Genomic DNA, 13,097 nt, shown 5'->3' on the forward strand with positions numbered 1-13,097 from the left:
AGATGAGGGGGACATCTTTATTTAAATGGCATCTGTATGGCAGGTGGAACTTTAGATTCATCACCTAATTCATTTGTGTCAAACCCTTATGCAACCAGTGCCAGCGTGCCCCATCACTCACTCTGCTCATACAAAAGGACCATGTGCCAAGCATGACCCCTCTATTAAAATCAGCATCATCCAGCTTTTTATAGAAAACAGCTGATCTCCTAAGGACTCTCTGCTACCGTAAAATGAATTACAAAAATTTCAGGGCCAGCCACATGACTTAGGATCTACCTGCCCAGGTAGGTAGCAACTTCAGAAAACTCACAGAAAATACGCCCAATGCAAATCACTTTATTTCCGGAGGAACAGAGCTTTTTTTCCCTCCATGTTTTAGCTTGCTCCACCTTCCAAAATAGCCTGAACTTAGTCAAAAAAGGCATGTTCATTTTGGAATGAAGCTGCATGCACACAAAGTGCTCACAGAAGAGCTGTGGCAGAACAACTTGTTCCTCAATAGCTATTCTGAACCATGTCTCAGTAACAGATCCAGAGTACATCTCTGTAAACGAGACGTGCTGATCTGACAACCTGGTTTAAGTGGTGGGTAGAAGCTTAGAACTTTTACAACTGTGTGAGCTCTCACTGACAATTACCTTGAACTAAGGGCACATTGACCTAAGAAAAAGTAGACATCATTCACTTCTTTTCTAGAGAGCTGCTTTGCATCTTCAAGCGTTCAGAAGTCATCAGTCCAGCCCCCGAGTTGGTAGCTTAAAAACCAATACAATAAAAATTTGTGGTTTTAAAGTTTACCTCCTGTTTGGGAAAAGAGAGTCCTTTTTTCCAAAATTTTCCTAAACAACCACAAGGCCCAGAACCTTAAGTTTATTTTAAATGAAAGACTAGGTATTAAAGGAAATTACAGATTTAAGGGAGCAGAGGCTATAAAACACTTTATACATCTCAGAGCTTACAACAAGATCACAATCTATAGAAATCACTGAACATCTTGAACATTAAGGCTAAGACACTGAACATCTCAAAACTCCATTTTGCTTGTTATTATTATTTGTGATTGCAAAGTTCCAGATCAAAAAGTGCTTCAAAAGAATGACCTTTATCCTCACTGCTTTCTCACAGCCTGAACACTGAAGGGAGAAAATTTCTTGAAATACAGTGTTAGTACTTTTCCGATTTTCGACCCCCCATTCAAAATTCACTCAACATTAAAAGCACTAGTTAATGCAATGCCTTTCCACATGCTCTGCTTCACTGTCAGGCTCTCAGTATCCAGGACTCCATCATACTGAAAAAATCTTTAGGAAGCACATTTAAAAAAAATAAAGTGCAGAATTTTTTTCCCCAAAAAAGTTTCACAGGCTTAGGGTTTTATACAATAGCTTGTTTTTACAAACTGTATATTCAGGATCCGGTTTAAAACGGTGTCTTGTTTCAGCCACCCTGCCTAAAACATGTGCTTACTTCCTTTACAGACACGTGAATTTGTTCACTGTGGCCAACTCATACCACATTCCTATTGGATACATATGCATATACATACAGGCATGTGCTGTCTCATCTGGAGCTGGCTATGACCCACACAAGGCTCATTCAGGCAGGAGAGGGGTTCCAAAAGCGTTATCTGCACCTAAAGCAGTTTAGTGTTACCGGGCTGAAAGGAAACAGAGAGACATCCTGTTTATAGGCTGCAGAGCCCAATAGATAAACAAGTGCACCTCAGTTAAATGCAGGGAGGGGGCAGGGGTATAAATAAAAGGGTAGAAAGAGAGACTTAGCAAGTATGAGGATAACGAAATACCAGCTGGGCAGGATGCCTGGCAGCACAACCGAAGGCTGCTGGCAGCCCCACGTGCTGCAGGGCTGCAGAATGTACAGAATGTGCTGCCACGCTGGGGCCGCCGGCTCCCCCGACCCCACCATGGCCAGACCCTCCTCGTCTTTCATCCCAGTGCTGGGCCACTTCCTGGCACCCAGTGAGGTGACACCGGAGATACTTTTCCACCCCGCTCCTCTCTGCTCTCCCAACGCACGCCCACACCACCGAAGCTTTCTATGTATTTTGTGTTTCATCTGCCGGCCGGGCCACACCACAGATGCTCAGGGTTTTTGCAAGGCCACAGTGGAAAGGGCGGTGAGCAAGGTCAGCGCTCCCTGCAGTCATCCCTGCCATGGGGAAGCTGATAGCCTTCCCTTGGCATCTGCTGCTGGCCATGGGCAGAGGGGGACCCTGGGCTGGATGGACACCATCTGAACTGACCCAGTGTCACTGCTGTAGGGCCCATGCCCAGCTACAGCAGGGAGGAGACAGCCCCAAGCTGTGTTCCTCCCACACCTTTCCCGTCAGGAAAACACTGCAAGTCCATCTCCAGGTTAGAAGGAGGTACCAGGCTTATTCTCAGTTGAATCCTTTGTGTACATTGGCCCGGCATGAGTGAGTGAGTGTGTCTGGGACAGAATTGTGGGATGGATGCAAGAAACAGGAGATCTACAGGAAAATCCCACAAACAATGCTTCTGACATTGTTCAGTCCATCATTAAAGTGATAAAAAAACTTGAGGTTCTACCTTGGTCCAGACCAACAGCCCCTTGTGTGTCCAGCAGGTGTAAACCCAAAAATACTCTTCTGCTCTTGGGTTGCCCTTGACCAGAAATCAAAAATTCTCTGGCTGTTCAACACCTGCCAAGGCACAAGTGTTGTGGCAATGGTGACTCACAAGGCCAGTTCTGTGGAGCTCCAGGCTACCTCCAGCCTCTACAGCAAACCCTCCCTAAATAACACCACAACTCTGCAAAGAGCTGGCAGACAAGGATGTCTGGCCAGTGTTGACAACACTGTCACAGGCAAACTGGGCAGGGAACATGGCACACCTGATGGGCTCAGACAAGTAAGAAGCACCACAGGGATTCCTCCTACTTGGCCAATCTTCACATTAAGTTTCTAAACCCACTTTCCACACCTTTGCTGCTCCACTGATCATTTTCTCCCCTCACCAATGAACACAGGCAATGAACCCACATCCAAAGCCTCAATTCTCACCCAACACAGAAGGGAAAGCTTTGGCTCCCCTGCTTTCAGTTACAGGACAAGCATCCCGTGCTAGCTCCCAGAGGAAGGTTTGAACAGAGTACTGATACCTTGCAGGGTAACTCAAAACCCAGGTCAAGGTTCAGGTGTGACTTCTCACATTTCTGTTGCCTTTTCTTTTTCTACTGCCTTATATTCTCTATAGGTCCAGAAACTCTCTACAATAGTGACAAACCTTAACACATTCTCCAGCCCTTCTAGACTAAAAGATTCCACCCAAACCCAGTCCTAAGCATGAGCAATGGAGAATTACCCCTGCAGGTACAAGCAGAGTTTGCTGGTAACACCAGCATTCACCCTCCAAGCACTTCCACCACAACATGGCTGGAACAGCCCATGCTTCACAGCCACCACAAAAACACCACAGTTCTGTGAGGAAACACAAAAATACGACTTGCTCACACTCTGACAGGTCTCAGGGATGAGGCAGTGCTGCCAGGTCCTCAGCTGATGAACTGAGGCCTGGGGAACTTGGGAGCTAGTCCCAAAAGAAAGTCCTGAGCAAGTCATTTCTCACTTGTTTCCTATCCTACTCTTCGTCTCGTGCAACAGAGACGGCTCTGACTCATACCAGGTTTCCTCAGGGCCTGACACAACAGGTCGACGGACTCGCCTTGAAATAAAACAACAGCAAGCATGAGGTGACTGTGCCTTGGCCAAGAAGGACCCAAATTCAAGACAGCCCTCAGAGGCACAACTCCAAGGCAAAAAAAAAAAAGTTGATGAACTCCTTTCTCATCAGCTCTGATGCCTTTATTTTGCCTTCCTTCCAGCTGGAAAGAAAGTTCATTGAGAATGAAAGCTAGTGACTCGCCGGGAGGAATGACAGATGCTGCCTGCCTGCATGTGTGAAAAAACTCTGACAGGCAGAAATAACACACCTCACATGTCTTATGGTGGCAGCGAAGCAATAACTATCCTAATAGACTACTAAGGCTCATAGTAATAATGTTGTGCTCCCTTTTCGGAAGCCACTCCCCACACCAGATGACATCTGCCACAGTATAGATGTTCCTGGAACGGGGGGATATTTTTAAATCTCTCAATGTGGCACAAAACTGTGAGTGTATCAGCCAAAATACCAGCCATCATAGCGTTTATATATAGCCTTGCACATATCATCTATAGATGGGAACACAGACAGATACATGGAATCTAGCAGCATTACAAACAGACATTCTTCTGCTGGTCTTTAGTACTTGAGAAGAAACTTCCCAGCCAGCAGATCTGCCCGTCATCCTGCCCTGTGCAGCTCTCCATCGACTTCTGCTCCTCAAGTGTGTTAAGTGCTGCATGTCAATTCTCAAAGATCATCAAAAGCCTGTCCCTCCACTACCCCATGTGTCCCCTCTGCTACAGGGCACTGCAGTGCGGGTGACAGGGTCTCCCCATACCCCTGAGCACTCCTCTGTACACATACAGCTTTCAGAACCCATGTGCCTGAAAACTTTGCTGAGACAGATCCTGAGAAGAGGTTAGGAGATCTTCAAGGCAGTTCAGTTCACTCAGGGACACCTCAATCTGACACGTACAAAGTCTAGGCATGGTTCCTATCTGAGGCAGGAACTCGGATGTCCTAGTAGGAAAAGCATTTGCGAGGCCCAAACCAGCAATAGCTCCTCATGGAGCACCTGTAGTCACTTCCCAGGAGCTTTACTAGCATTCAAGTTACTGCAGGGGAAAAGGAAAAATAAAAGCATTATTTAAAAGTGGCTTCAGGTAGTACAATACATTCTCTCACAAGTATGAAACATGCATCAGCATTTCACACAGAGCACCACAGCCGTCAGACCCAGGGTGATGTTTAAGTTCTTGATACCGTTATCTGCCTAATAATAACCCCAAAGAGCACTCCTTGCCTGGCTGCCTGCCAGACCACATGCAGCCTCTCTGCCCTGTCTTTTTTTTTTTTTTTCAATTTTTTAAAACTTTGTCAGACATGGAAACGTTGACTCTAGGAAATTCAGCCTCTTCTGTGAAACAGATTGGCTGAGACTTTTGTTGTTGCGGAAACCATGACTTGGGGGCCGGGGAGGGGAGACAAAGGGGAAAACTCATGTGTTTTGCCTTCACGTGTGCTTTATTTTCTCCTCTGGCAGGAAACAGTGAGAAAGGCTCTGACCCAGCTGCTGTCAGCTGCGTTGGAAGTGATTGTATCAGCTCCACCTGCTTAATGTGGGTATTCAAGACTGCAATGACAATGATTTGAGACAAACCAGCAATGACTGGTGTGTTCTCAAGGGACATAATCTACACTGGTGCATGACACAAGTGACCCACAACAGCGGGACAGTGTCAAGGTTGGAGGGGGGAGGAAGGAAAGTGGGGAGAGAGGAATAAACATCCTCACCTGTTTTTCTAGGGAAAAAGAGATATTACAAGGAGACTGTAGCTTTAGCAAACTCTGAAATGTTTGAACCACATGATTTCCAGCACTCAGAAGCAACAAAAGAACTGCACCGAGAGATCCAGCAGCTACGACTCAGGAAGGAACATCATGTCCATGTCAAGCTTTCAAAGCCTTATAAAATGCAAGGAGTTCAACATGGTTTCTTTACATTCAGAGAAGAACAGCCTTGACAAAACAGGCTGTGAGGTACCCACTCTACCATTCACACCTGGTATGGACCCAGACCCCTGCACTACCGAGCTTGGGCGTGGTGTAGCCCCACTGAAGCAGGTCCTGCAGACCACTCCTCACAGCTAGCTCTGTGTCAAAATAACAAAGGAGCCTCCAATGAGCATGTGGACAACAGTAAAGGGTGAAGCAATGCTGCTGAAGCACGACAGAGGCACTTCAATGGTGTTTTTCAAAGGAAAAGATAAAAAGAAAAGGGGAAAAAAAACATACCTCTGCAAGTTCCAGCACAAGCAGAAAGCCCCAGGTCACTGCTGTAGCTAATGAGGAGGGCAACGGCAGTGCACAACCAGGCTGTTCAAAAAATCCTCATGTCTCGGGTTTGTTTTTTTTTAATCAAATTAAACACACACAAACAGCATCATGTCCACAGCAGGCTGCTGCTTTGACATCCATACAGCCAGTAAGACCCTGTGAAGTTTTAATGGGCATGTCAAGCCTGAAAAGATTCTGCTATCACCCTGCTCTGCCACCACCACGTACCCCATTCCACAGAGGTTTTACTCTGGCAATTTCACAGACTTTCACCAGAATTGCTGCTCAGAGAACAGCCTGCTCACAGACACAGCATGCACAGCTCCAATGGGAGAGAAGCCCTTTAGCCCATTCTGCACCATATTCCTCCAGAATTCGAGTAAATAACAACATCTTGGTATCTTGTTCAAAGCCCTGAGAAATGCCAGTGCACTATACCTGCCCCTCTCAACTGCTGTATATACTCATAACACGTACTTAAATACATATACCCATGCACACACATGATGGTGTCAAATGACACGCCACCAAAACAAACAGCATCAGGCATGGGACCCTTGTGACCCAAATGGGTGAGTTTTCCTAAGAATTTACCACTTTTACCTCTACACAATCAGAGATGTGGAAGCAAGCCAGGAATGAAGGCAGGCATCGCCCTTTGCAAACACCTAACGAGCCTAACCGAAAACACCGAGCCCAGCACCTTTGGAGACATCCCCCAGCACACCCTGGCAGGGCAGGCGGTTAGAGATGAAAAAGACCCACCAGGAAAGCTCTTCTGTAGGAGCTGACGTTTCAGCTATTAAAGAAGTTTCTATTTAAACAGACATTAACTGCATATGCTCAGGAATTTCTCAGCTTTGCCACTTAAAAAACATCTAAAGCCACTCTGAGGCTTTTCCTTTTTTCTCTCCCGCCTTTATTTGCTCTGTAAACACATTTGTGTGTGTGCCCTGGATCCTGTAACGTTCAGTTTCTGTGACAGCAGCTCCAAAGCAGAGCAGCAGCTACCTACACAGCTCACCAGGGACCGCTGAACATCCTGGGTCCTGTCCCTGGCCTCATGGCACACCACAATGCACAGCCCCACACAGCCCAGCTCCTCACAGGACCTCCCAGTGCAGGATGAAGCAGAAGACTCCGTTGGTGTCATTTGTACTAACGCTGTCAGGAGCACATGCTCATGAACTCGGCCACCTCCCTCACAGGTTGAATTTCTCCCAACAAAACCCTACCTGTTAGTGGTGGGGTTTATTAAAGCAGTGTTGCAAGTTTACCAGCAGATCAAGGCCTTGACTGTGGCAGGTGGAAGATGTGATATAACTGCAAATACTTTGCATCCTTTTGAAGAGGCTGCTGAGGTCAGACTAGTGATACTCCCCTCCCCATCCCATTCGCAGGCACACGGGGCACTTGCCATTCCAGGTGAGAGCCACAGATGGGTCCCACCTGGTGGAAAGAGCCCCAGGGAAGAGCACTCTCCTTTGCACCAATACAATCATGGCTAACTGCTACAGTAGGGCTGCCCACAAAGCTGCTCCTGAAGATGCCAGGAGGAAGGACAGGACAAATGGAATCAGGAAACTTGGATCAGTTCTTTGCCTTACCATATATGTACATACACTTGCATACATACAAGTGTTTATATACATCTGGCAACATCTGTGCAGCTGTGGGCAAGCTTTGACCCTTACTGGTCAGTAAACAGACTGCAGAATCACTGCCCTAAACATACTTCAAAATCCCAGGACTCCATCAACACCTGCAGGCAAGAGAACGCCCAGCATCTCCATCTCCACCCCATCACTGCAAACAGCAAGAAACTTCAGCAAGGACACGCCACTGAAACATCTTGTCAGCCCAAGGGAGCGATCAGTGGCACCAGCCCAAAGGGGCTGCTGGCAGATATCCCATGGTATTTTCTACTATGTCTCTTTATATTGCCTTATACTTTACACATCTGTTGGCATCCCTCCCAAAGGGGGAGGCTGGGAGTGACTCCTCTCGTCAAACAGGTCTGCTCCACGCCTCGAGCAACATGAAATCTCCTGAGAGCAGCCAGGAATCTCTTTCCCCTCTGAAACCAGGTCATCTCCACCACACTCAACCTTAGCCCACTCAGAAAGTGAGGTCTGAACGATAACTCAGACACCCTTTTGCTGGGCTGGCCAAGGCACCAACCTACACGCACCAGGAGACACCACTAGGCCCAGCAAGAAAACCTCTGCAGCATCTCACAGAAGGGGGGGTGGGAGAGGGGAGTAATTTTTGGCAATGAAAATGTAATGGAACATCTTCTATCGATCTGTTAGGGGATGAGTCATGCTTAGAGTGACTTGCCTCCTCTTTCCCTCACTTCCCCACCCCCCAAATTATGGACTGCAAGAAATGAGCGGAGATAATGGGCAATTTCAGATGTTCTAAACTCAGGTTTCTCTCCTGCTGGAACAGCATGCCATGACAGTAGATGGACTGAGCTCCAGAGGAGATGTCCTTCATGTTCCCATGCCTTTTACTAGCCAAAAAAGACTTGAGTCTAACTAATGGGCAATTAGGAAAGGACTAGAAGGATGGGGGACTACTTTGTAGAGGAAATGGGAAATCAGAAGATCTGAAAAGAATCAGCAGTAAAAGGAGACACAAAAAATACATGGGGATCAGACATGAGTCCCAGGAAAAGATAAGCAAGATAGAGGTGGATCAAACTGGGGAGAGAAAGGGTCTAGGTGAAGCTACTACTGCTGCTTCAGGAACCCTGTGGACTTTTCAGTCTACAGTCACTTGCCAGCATATAAATGCCAAACAACAAGAATAACTACTTTCAAAAAAAAAAAAATCAGAGAAAGGAAAAACAGGTTGGTGACAGTAAATTCTTCCTTGACTTCTTCAGTCTTTAAGGATGAAACAAAACATCTAAGGAAGCTTTGCAAGGCCCAAGGTCTTTTCAGGGAACTGAAAGCTGCATATATAGGAACCTGACAACCAGTGAGTTTTCCCAGCTCAGCTCCATGGAAGTTAATACACAAAGACCTGGGGAGTGGGTTTGGTGCAACACAAACCACCGAACCCACCCTTATCCCATCAGATGTCACTAAAGTGCAGGCTGCTGCACTTAAAACCTACCCACACCACATACATCAATATTATACATATATATATATGCATATGCACACACATGCTCCAGTCTCTGATTCGCTGTCTGACCCTCTAGAGAATTAACTAACTTTGAGGGTATAAAGCAGAAGATGACAACTTACTTATATGCTTGCCTAATAAGCTTTGGCAGTGGTACATAGGCAGGACCAGTCAAAGAGATCTAGCACTGGACTCCAGCCAGGACCAGTACACTCCATTCAGAGAAGAAACTGGTACTTCATACAGTAGGAGATGACTAATTGCAGTACCTGAGTTATGGCATAGCTTTTAACACACAACGAAGAGACATTAAGGTCATCTCAACTCTCATCTACAGAATCCCCTCCCACAGCAGACTTGCTGCTCTTTTTTTTCCTCCTACTCCTTTTCTCACTTTCTACCCTCCCCTTCAACCTTCCTTCCTTTCAGGTCTTCTCACCTCCTTCCATACCAATTTACCTTCCTCTGTCTATCCACTCGTCCAGGACCTTAAACACCCTTCTCATCACCCACAACTCCCACTACAGAAGCCCTTCTCTTCCAGTAATCTACTTTTATCTGGACTTTGATCTCCAGCAATCCCCGTGCTGACCCTTTCCCAACCCTCAAGTGCACATTTGTCTGCTTCAGATTGCAGACTCTTTAGGACAAGGATTGACATCTTCCCCACTTGTAAAGCACAGGATACATTTATAGGGTGAGTAAATTATAAACAAGCCACCTCCCAGCATTTCAGGGTAGCTCAGTGTGGGCTCCCTCAGTGTTTGCCTTTCCTCCACTGCAAACTTAATCTACCTGTATGACTTTTTCTTCCTTATCTCTATTACAAGGTTATCACTTAAATCTATCACCATTTTTAAAAAAAAAGTTGAGAAAGGGAGGTGGGGAAACAAAGGGCCTTTACCAGCCCTGCTCACCCTCAGCTCAAACCCTGAGATGTAGAGGAGCTTGAAGGAGCACCACAGGGCCAGACCCCAGCCAGAAATAACTCACTGGGATTATTTCAAACCCCACATGCCTCAGTTCTATTCAGTTTTCAGTAGGTTTTTGGACGAGCAGATACTCTTGGCTGTTTTCTAGGGGAGCAATTATCAAATCTACATCCAATTCCACCAGCTGAGTGTGTGCCCACCTTTGAAAGGAAGCTGGAAAAGAGGGAAGTGGGTTGTTGAAATGAAAAGCTGGGATAAGGAAAAAGAAGTTACAAAGAAAAGATTACCCACAACAGACAGGGCATCAAGAGGTGACTAAGAGGCAGCCCATGCTTCAAGGAATAAAAACATCACAACAGCAATGGCAAAATCCTCCACCCATGTTAGAGCCAATGCATTCAACTGGCTGGCTGTTTGGCAACAATGCTCATATGTGATGGGGGATTTGTATAGCAGGTGCAGCACTTCTCAGGAATCAATGTGATAAAATGCTCATTCAACCAAAAAAAAACCAACAAACAAACAAACAAACAAAAAATAAAGTACTTCCTAGACAGTTCACTGGGTTGAGATAAAGCACTATCTTTTAGCATCATGAGAACCTAATTTGCCTGGGGTTTCCTAACTCCCCCAGCTGCTGGGGTCTCTTGTCCCCTGCACTCCTACACCACATGGATTTCACCCCGTCTCCCCACACACACCAGCTCCTCACCTACATGAGGACATCATTCCAGTCACTTTGAAACACCCATCCCCAGTGCCCTCCCAGCTTTCAGAAATACTTCACTGGAAACATGCTCAAAAGCCACGTCCTTCTCTGTCCCTACAGTCTTAACAGCCTCTACAAGATTATCTGATGTAGCTTTCTGACACTCACATATCTTGGCAGAGAATTAGCTGATAACTGACAGAGCACTGCGGGTAGCACACGTGTCAGGAAGCACAAGCGATAACACCGTTATGTAGTGAGAAACCTCATCCAGGCCCTTAGGAAAAATTACAATTTTTGTTATTGGTTTCATCTGAGCTCACCAGCTACCCTCAAGACTACACAGCAAACACAAATGCCTTCAAGTAAATAACGGGGGGGAGGGGCATTCAAAACCACCTGTGATTAGAGATGGTCACTGAGTCAGCAACAAGAAAGACACAATGAAAATTAAGAACAAAAGCTGAGGACAAAGCAATCACCTAGAAAACAACAGAAGATCACAAAAGAAAGTCAAACCAACAAGCACTCCTTCCTTTGCTCTGAATGCACCTTCATAGCAGCATTTCATCAGATAGAGATGGAAGAGCTGGTGCTTAACACTGACCCTGGAGAGTTGCCCAGGAGTTTTTACATCACTCAGCACCCTGTGCATAAAAGGGCAGCAGTGGTGACACTCCTGGTGTACTCCCTCTGGCCAAGATGTCTGGCAGGTATAGCTAAAAAAGCTGGTTTGGGAAAATATTGCCTTTTTACAGCTTATCTCAGTACAGACAGCTGCCTCACACCTCTAGAAATAGCAGGATTTAACAGCCATGTTTGCAGGGACAGATTTTAAAGGTTCCATCTTCTAAGAAACAACCTACACATCCAGAAACAGGAGGCCAGATTTGTTTTGATACTGGAACCCCCTTCCATATGCTAAGCATGCCCACGGATTTGCAAAAACTCTGCTCTGAAAATGGGATGTTCATTCAGCAACAGGCAATAAGCAACTTGCATTTGCCTTCCTATAGAGTCTGTTCCCAGTGCATTCGGCAGCAATATAGCACATGATTAGGTTGATATTGCCTTTTGCTGAAAATAGTTGGCATTTTATAAGTAAAACAGTGGTGGAGGAGAGCATTAAACACTGGAAAAATAAGACTATTAACTTAAATATAAATACCCACAGGCCCAGCCAATCAGCACATCTCCGTTGTTCCTCTTAAGATGGAGCAAGCCAGGATCAGATCCCAAAGCACTGTTATGATTTGTTTGAGGTGATAAGGACTGAGCCACAGGATTTATTCCTAGGTCAGTCCCACAGCTGCAAACCCCAGCCCCAGGACCCCGGAAAAGCTTCTTCAGCCCCCTTTGACTCCGTTGTGTTTCTGAATGCAACAGTGATGTTATTTACCTACCTTTTAGCAATAACAAGCTTTTTTAGATAAAAAGCAGAAAATTCCCATGAATTTAAACACTGGAAAAGCTGATGCTAAAGATGTAAATGGCTCTAAATCTAACAAGACCTGGCAAAATTTCCATGGTACACCTTTTACTAGCAACAGCTGGACCAGTTGTCTACAGCACCTTCCTCATCATGAGATTTTTTTTTTAACTGAATGAAGGGGTACTAAAGACAACAACCTGCTGCGAAATGACCAAAACTCCCATGCAAACAACTCATTAGCAGTGTTCAAATGCAATTTAAATTACTAGTTGTTCAAGTGCTCCTCAATTTCATGGTAAGTTTCCAAGGAAAATTACATGCTATGTACTATTTAATTGATTGTTTTCTACTTCTTAACATCCATTTATTCCCTCCTCCTGTCTTTTCCTTAATTTCAAGGGATGATGATGACTTTTCAGGGTGGAAAGGGGAACAGCTATTGAAGTTGAAGAGGGATTTACCTGAAGAACAAGGATGTAGGAGGAAAGTGGCTGCCAAAACCGGGCAGCTTCACCAGAACTTGTCCCTCTGATATTTTTGCAGGAGAGGTATGAGGCAGCACAGTTCAAGGACTCTTTTTCTCTCCACCACAGGCAGCCAGTCTTCTGAAACCTGATATTTCTTTAAAACACTATCATCCCCCACCATGACAAGCAGTAAGCGCAGTTAACTATTCGAGGACATCGGTAAAGCAACAAGAGCAACCTGTTTCCTCCTTCTGGGCACACTAGTCCTTGAACCAACACACCAACATTCACTGGAGGCAAACAAGTTGTTCTCATCTGGGAGATGTCATCCCAAATGCAAATACCCAGCTTACAGGAGCAAAGTCTCCCCCCTAAAGCTGACTGAAGAATTAGGCTGTGAGCGAGACCTCCTGCTGCTTGCAACAGCTGGTACAG

General features: G+C 45.8%; 1 protein-coding gene across 5 annotated transcripts in view; it reads right to left on the bottom strand.

The window, feature by feature from the left end:
* Window positions 1–13,097, bottom strand: part of LPP (LIM domain containing preferred translocation partner in lipoma) — a 325,524-nt gene that overhangs the window by 278,723 nt on the left and 33,704 nt on the right. The window lies entirely within an intron of this gene.

The sequence above is a fragment of the Neopelma chrysocephalum genome, unplaced genomic scaffold (assembly GCF_003984885.1).
Source record: "Neopelma chrysocephalum unplaced genomic scaffold, ASM398488v2 Primary Assembly neopelma1_69, whole genome shotgun sequence".
Taxonomy (NCBI): domain Eukaryota; kingdom Metazoa; phylum Chordata; class Aves; order Passeriformes; family Pipridae; genus Neopelma; species Neopelma chrysocephalum.